Raw genomic sequence first — 8,102 nt, forward strand, 5'->3', positions numbered from 1 at the left:
ATAAGAATCTATTATAAGATATATGATATGAAAATATGATATGAGCTATGTGAGATATAATAAAATCATATGAGAAGTGAAAAGAATTACATGAAAATAGACTAAGTGATTACATGTATATGTGAAAGAAGCTATGAGCTTTTATGAATATGTGTGATATGAATGAAGCTATATGATACGATCTATGTGATTACATGCACATATGATATATGTTATATGAAATGACATATGAATAGGCAATACGTGATACATGTGATATGACATGGAATACATGGTTACACATACATGTGGTATGTGACAGAAGAGAAATGACAAGTAATGTGAACTGTTAAATGATAATGCCCATGTTATGTGATATGAGAGCTAGGGTATAGTTGGCATGCCAAGGGTCGAGGGTTTACCTATGTTCTTCGGGACATATGGACTGTTTACCTATGTTCTTCGGAACATACGGACTGTTTACCTATGTCCTTCGGGACATATGGACTGATTACCTAGGTTCTTCGGAATCTATGGACTGGTCCTTCGGGACATTGATCGAGCTGTGGTGACAGCATATGTGTGCACAACCTCAATGTACTCACATACCTTAAGTTCTCACTAGTGTACATGGGCTAATAAAGTGATTAAACAAGCATACTGAATGTGATATGTATACGATGGGTTTATAAGTGGTTTGAAATGTGTTACGTGAACCATATGATGTTGTGTGTGTATAGCGTTTGATTGAAAAGGTTAACAATAAAAGTATGTGATTACATGATAAACTGTTAATGATGAATTATGTGTCTGTATGTATTTATTGTAATTAATCTGATATGATTTTATATGATACGAAGAATGCATGGAATTGGTATAACCTGATAGAACAGAACATGCATGTATTGATATATGTTATTGAAGTGCATTATAAGTCGTTATGCCTCACTAAGTCTTCGACTTAGCGTGTGATTGTTTCACACGTAGGTTTCGAGAAGAGTAAAGAGTAATGCGGAGCAAGACAGGTCAGTTTTCCTTACCAAATGTCAGATCAGAAAATGTATGTACTGTTTACAGAGTGTAGTTGGCATGTAGTCTAAAGATATAAATGGTATGAACTCTGATATCTGTTGTAAACGTTTTGAAATAATTTAAATGTTATCAAAGTTTTTAAATTACTCACTATTTTATACGAATAAATGTTTGAAAAGTCAATGTGACACTTTGGACTCGTATCCGGGTCGGATACGGGTTGGGGGTGTTACACCAAGAACATAATATGTGCTTAACATAAGGGATAACATATTTGATAGCCCTCTGCATTGCCATATGATAATCCCTCGAATTTTGGCATGTCAATTATACCTACAGCTCTCATATCATATAACATGGGCTTAATTATGAATACATTTCTCATTTTTGTATCTCTTTTATTATTTCTCATATAAACATATAGTTCACTTTCCTTATTTTACATACCTGGATTAATTCTCTTATAATATCATACATTCATATAATATCATGTTAAAGCATGGATGAATTATGAATGAAATCACTGTAACCATAATATATATATATATATATATATATATATATAAATAAATGTACATGAATATAAAATCATAAATTCAACTATAAGAGATAGACTTATCACAAGTCTTGTCTCCATACAACTCTATCTAGGATATGCACTCACCTTAGCCTTGCTTGATTCTAGCACTTTCTCTCTCTCAACCATTTTTAATTCCTCGATTGTTCCGGAACAGGGATACGTTCAATATCTACATAATCATACATTGATACACATCAATATTCTAACTGTTATACTCTAATCTTTCATTTCTTATACTAAAGGAAAAGTTTATTTTCCATTTCCATTTGAAGAGGTATCTGGTACCCACTATAGGGTACCGGTACCACCTTAGTTGAGGGTATCGATACACGGGTATCGGTACCGAATTTACATTTGATATCACCATGGTATCAATACCTCCTTTAAGGTATCGGTACCTAAATTACATTCGATAATTTTTGTTCAAAGATGGTATCGATAGCTTCCTTAAGGTATCAGTACCCTTGGTATCGATACTGTTCTTCAAGGTATCAGTACCCCTTAAATTTCTTCCTTAATTTTACTCTTGAGGTATCGGTACCTGTTAAATGGGTACCGATACCCCCTTGCCCAGAATCACATTTTAAGCATGAAAATTACTTCATTTCAACACACACTTCATGTTTGAACCTCTTTCACCTACATAACTCAAGTATACATACTCAAACACATTTCTAAACCTTAAACACACCTTCAACCTCAAACTCTCATTCTCCATATGAAATTCAAGAATTATACCAAATTTTCTAAATTCAATTCTAACACTTCATATTCCTTAATTCCACTAATGACAAGTCAAATTTTGGTCTTAGAATCTTATTACTATCTTTCTATCAAAATTTCATTTAACAACCATCCATCTTAAATCCTTTCTAACTCCTTCATTCTTTGATTTTAAGATAACTTAAGTTTTCCTTAAGCTTAGTTATCATCTAATGATCATAAACCAATCTTAAATTCAACAAGAAATTAACTAACAAAAGAACTTACCTTTCCTTAGCTCTCACGTAAGAAGGAAGGAAGAAGGAGAAGAGAACTCTGGAACTTAATTTGGCCTCTCTTCCATTTCCACGTGTGGCTAATATATAACCTTCTTCAAATTAATTATTTTATTATCAAAATGACCATTTTGTCTTTCTATTCCTCCTTCCTTGAAATTTGATCATACACAACATTTCCCATATAAGTCCTTACTCTATTCAATTATTATACTTTAGTCACCAAATTTTGAAGTTTAACAATTTAATCATTATCCCAGTATTGAGGATGTTACAGTTCCGAAACAGGGATACATTTAATATCTACATAATCATACATTGATACACATCAGTATTCTAACTGTTATACTCTAATCTTTCATTTCTTATACTAAAGGAAAAGTCTATTTTCCATTTCTATTTGAAGTGGTATCGGTACCCACTATAGGGTACCGGTACCACCTTAGTTGAGGGTACCGATACCTATACGGGTATCGATACCGAATTTACATTCGATATCACCCTGGTATTGATACATCCCTTAAGGTATCAGTACCTAAATTACATTCAATAATTTTCCTTCAAAGATGGTATCGATACCTTCCTTAAGGTATCGGTACCCTTGGTATCGATACTGTTCTTCAAGGTATCGGTACCCCTTAAATTCCTTCCTTAATTTTACCCTTGAGGTATCGATACCCCCTTGCCCAGAATCACATTTTAAGCACGAAAATTACTTCATTTCAACACAAACACTTCATGTTTGAACCCCTTTCACCTACTTAACTCTAGTATACATACTCAAACACATTTTTAACCCTTAAACACATCTTCAACCTCAAACTCTCATCCTCCATATGAAATTCAAGAATTATACGAAATTTTCTACTTGTTCTAAATTCAATTTTAACACTTCATATTCCTTAATTCACTAATGACAAGTCAAATTTGATATTGGGATCTAATTACTATCCAGCTCAGTTGGTAGAGCACAAGGTTCTTAACCTTGAGGTCGTGGGATCGAGTCCCACGGAGGGCATTTCATAATTTGGAGGTCTCTTACGGAAGCTGCTCTCAACCTGGTGTTGGGGGTAGCCTACATCTTACCTCCCCCTACCCCATATATATATGGGAAAAAGGGACAGCCAATTACTATCTTTCTATCAAAATTCCATTTAAGAACCCTCTATCTTAAATCCTTTCTATCTCCTTCATTCTTTGATTTTAATATAACTTAAGCTTTCCTTAAGCTTAATTATCATCTAATGATCATAATCCAATTCAGCAAGAAATTAACTAACAAAAGAACTCACATTTCCTTAGCTCTTACGTATGAAGGAAGGAAGAATGAGAAGAGAACTCTGGAACTTAATTTGGCCTCTCTTCCATTTTCACATGTGGCTAATATATAACCTTCTTCAAATTAATTATTTTACTATCAAAATGACTATTTTGTCCTTCTATTCCTCTTTCCTTGAAATTTGATCCTACACAACATTTCCCATATAAGTCCTTACTCTATTCAATTATTATACTTTAGTCATCAAATTCTGAAGTTTAACAATTTAATCACTAATCCGGTATTGAAGATGTTACAGGATCGAACATCTATTCTTAATCGAACTGATTTTTTATTAAATAAATAGATATTATATTTTCAAATATAAATACTAAGGTTTGAACTCACACAAAATAAGACAACATAACATCTTTAATTATTTGATTAATTAATGATTCTTTCTGACTGAACCAACTTAATAAATGTAATTTTTGATTTCAGACTTCATTTATTGATTCTTCTTTAGTAATAATTTTCCATAAAAACCACGTTTGACAGCTATCAAAACTTGATAAGTTAGTTAAACAATGACTTTGACTTGGAATAAATTCTTATTTAATTAGTTTGCAATCAAAAGTCGTCTCTGATTTTTTTTATTTAACTCAATAATTACAATTACGGAAAGGAAATCCAAAGGGCAATCTTAACAACTAATTAAAATAAAAAATAAATAAATAGTTGTGCACAGAGGGAATGCAAGGTTGAATTTAGGCAGAATATCAATATTTTAGATTAAGGCCAATCTCAGATTATATACTTGATGGCCTAAAGAATAATATGTTACATGGGACGACTCTTGCAGTTCACATCACACGACATATACTTGGAATGAGAAACACAGATAGTTTGTGGGATTTTGGAGTTGATTTGATACAAATGTTGTTACAGACCATTATTTAAGTATGATAATCCGTTCAAACATGAAGCAAATCACTCAGTACTCAGAGATAATAAGGACGTTCAAGTTTAATGCTCAGTAGAAGCCTTACATGCTTGTATTTATTTCCATTCTTGTCGAATAATGGAACGTTCCTAATCCCAGTTCTCAACTCTGGTACAGGGAAACCTGCTTGGCCTCCGAAATCAGGTCTCCCTGTGGTGTCATATTCCAGGACTTGAATCCGAAGCACAGCTAATCCCGGAACTCGAATAAGGAATTCGAACTCCTCCTCCCACACGGGTAGCCATTCATCTTCTATTGTCGATGTTTGCTTTACATCCTTATCGGCTGGAACACCGGTAATTCCAATCTGCAAATACATAAATTAGTCACCAAAACCGGCAATGGACTTCATTATCGGTATGCTTCATATGGAATTTTAATTGCCCTACTCTTGTATAAAAGTATGGCGGGGAATAGCGATCGAAAGCGGTGTGGTGGAAATCCTGATGCCAACCTTCCCCCAAGATAACTTTCACCTGTATTGGAAAAAGCCAAGATTTCAGCTATGGAAGATTGACAAAATGAAGAATCATATGGTGCAGTCATAAGTACGGCAATATTGATCCACCCTCATAACAATCTTGATTTCCAGCGGTGCACTAGGATCGAAAACCTCATCATTCAGACCCCTCTGCAACATAAAGTCAGGCTTTTTCACATAGCCGCATCCACCGTTGGCTTTAAACATTCCTTGCATTATCCATAGGTGCTTCCCGTGCCCCTGTCAAAATAGAAACCAGGATAAGAACAATTCAACATAGAAGATTGCTCGAGTAGAGAATGACAGTTAATCCAACAAGATCCTATATGTAAGGGGATGATGAAAGAATCAAAATTAATAGCTATGAAGTAATACAAATGAATCCAATAGGTTGGACACGAAAAGGACTTTTACCTGCATGTTAAATGCAACCATTTGAGCTCCATGCATCCATCCTACAAACGGATTGTAATTCGAAGAGTCAAACCGTGTTCCTTTGGGAAACACACTCAGCAAATTTCGTTGAGTAAACCTAGAGAAACATTGCATGTTAATGTTTATCATCAGTGTTTAGGTGCACTCTACCGGTTAACTAAATACTGCTTATTTATGTACTATAAAGTATCTGCTATAACTGACAATCTTAGTTCCATGAGTTTTAGCAGCATTTTCGAGCTCTTGTTCACTCAAGCTAAGCCGTCGTACTTTCTTAGGGTCATCACTCAGCCAGTTATCTAATCCACCTTTGAGCTTCCCTGCATGAATGGCAATTAGTTGCCTGTATTGAGGCACAGCCTTCTCCTCGTCTTCATCCAGAACATGCTCTAAATCCGATAGACTCTTCCGAATCATAATTGAAAATTAGGCAAAGCAATTATTCTCAACATTTGGTCATTGAAACATAATCCATATAGCTACTAGTTTGGCATTCATTTCTTACTCTTCCCATCTCACTTTCTGAAACTTCTGCATTTCCTTCGTACTCTTCAGGGGGTTTGGTGGAAATCAGAATCCTTTTCTTCAATGATTCCAGTGAAGGAAATTGCGACATATTTTCTGCTTCGGTCCTGTAGAGCGTATCTTCGAAAGTGCTATAACCATCTATAGAAAATCAAAATTACTAGGAAAAAAAAAACACGTTTCAAGCTTAGTATAGGTAAACCGTCAGTATAAGAGCACCTTAACCACCATTTTCTGAAGTTTTTCTTTCAAGTGGTCTTCAAAAGTGATCACAACATGATATTCTGAAGCATGAAATGCAATCTCCTTAATTGCTTGCAAACATTTTCGGAGGTCCACAGGAGAAGTGAGAGTCCTGCAAGTTTTAGTGAGTAAAAAAATCTAAAGTTAGGACAGTCCATTTTACTGGGAAAAAAGAAAGACGGCATAGTAAATTCATACCCGCCGTGGCAAACTTCGACATCTGTTCCCTTGGAATTTGGCCATAGATCCAATTCAATCACTCTTACACCTCTAAGCAGAGCATCTTTAATCGGTTCTACGCTGCTGGAACTGCTTAGTTGGTTCCCAGTCAAGTACGAGTTATGGCCAGTGAATAAGAAATAATGAGACAATGGCGCATTCATATCGTGGTGCACCTAAATCAAAACCAATGGAGATCATCCAATGATTTGAAATACTTTGATTGAGGCATGGATGTCAATTCAATTACGGGTTAGGAGCATTGGTCGGTTCGTCTGCTCATATTAAAAAGGAAAAGAAACCCAGAATTACCTGTGAAGATGGAGGATGAACAAGGTTATTGTCACCAAGGAGATATCTAAAAAAGGCTTCTAAATGGAGGCCCCTCCTATGGAAGATATTGAGATGCTTGAGACTATTGAAAATGGCCTGAGCTTCCTCTCTGGTAGCGTTCTTTTCACCTTGATGTTGGATCAGAAACTTCGAGAAGAACATCCACAGTCATTGTTCCGCTCGGTGCGAACAGATGGAACACACTCGCCACATCTCGAGGTGGCTCGTTTACCCTTGTCTTGAATATTCTCCACCAACACCAACACACCTTGAAATTCTGCTTCTGCATCTCCCTTTTCAGACAGATCGAATTCTCAGCTTTGATGATGAGTTTCTTGTTTCTTCCTCATTCACACTAGTCTAGTTTTCTCTGTTTATATTTATATCATATGTATGAAGACGGAAAGACGGGAATGGCGTTTTAATAAAGTGAGAGTATGTGCTGAAGCAATGACAGTAAGGAAGCTGAAACAGTTCATATCTCATTATGTATCAGTCATTCATTAGGAATTAAATGGCTTATTTATCACGTTGCAGATTTTTTACTTGATGCCCAGGGAAGAGATTGCTTGTTGTTGGATTCAAGACTGTAAAATTTATAGGGTCAAAGAAAGAGCAAAGAATGAAGTGGGGGACCAGCTTCTTTCACTCATAGCTAAAGCAAAAAATTGCTTGAAACCCAGATTTTTATATTCTCTAACCAAGCAAGGTAAAGAATTTCCCATGCTTACTTTATTTGGAGAATCCAATATTTGTGTATTATTGAGCCGGAAAACTTTGATCAAGCATCTATATCTGAAAGATAAATTAAAAGAAAGAAAACATACAAAGTGTACTCATAGGTATCTCTTCTGTCAATACAATATTGTACTACTATAGTTTGACAGCTTAGGTCGATTGTATCGATCTTTAGTCTGATACATTCAATTACTTCGGTTTCGAATTCCGACTCGAATTATTTAATGGTCATCATGTTGGTATAATTTCATAGTTTGGATGAAATTTCTTACATTTGA

At 35.1% G+C, this 8,102-nt stretch overlaps 1 pseudogene; it reads right to left on the reverse strand.

Moving 5' to 3' along the window:
- Positions 1-4,848: 4,848 nt before the first annotated feature.
- Positions 4,849-7,473, reverse strand: LOC120210724 (annotated as a pseudogene).
- Positions 7,474-8,102: the final 629 nt, after the last annotated feature.

Source organism: Hibiscus syriacus, unplaced genomic scaffold, assembly GCF_006381635.1.
Source record: "Hibiscus syriacus cultivar Baekdansim isolate YM2019G1 unplaced genomic scaffold, ASM638163v2 tig00000715_pilon, whole genome shotgun sequence".
NCBI lineage: Eukaryota > Viridiplantae > Streptophyta > Magnoliopsida > Malvales > Malvaceae > Hibiscus > Hibiscus syriacus.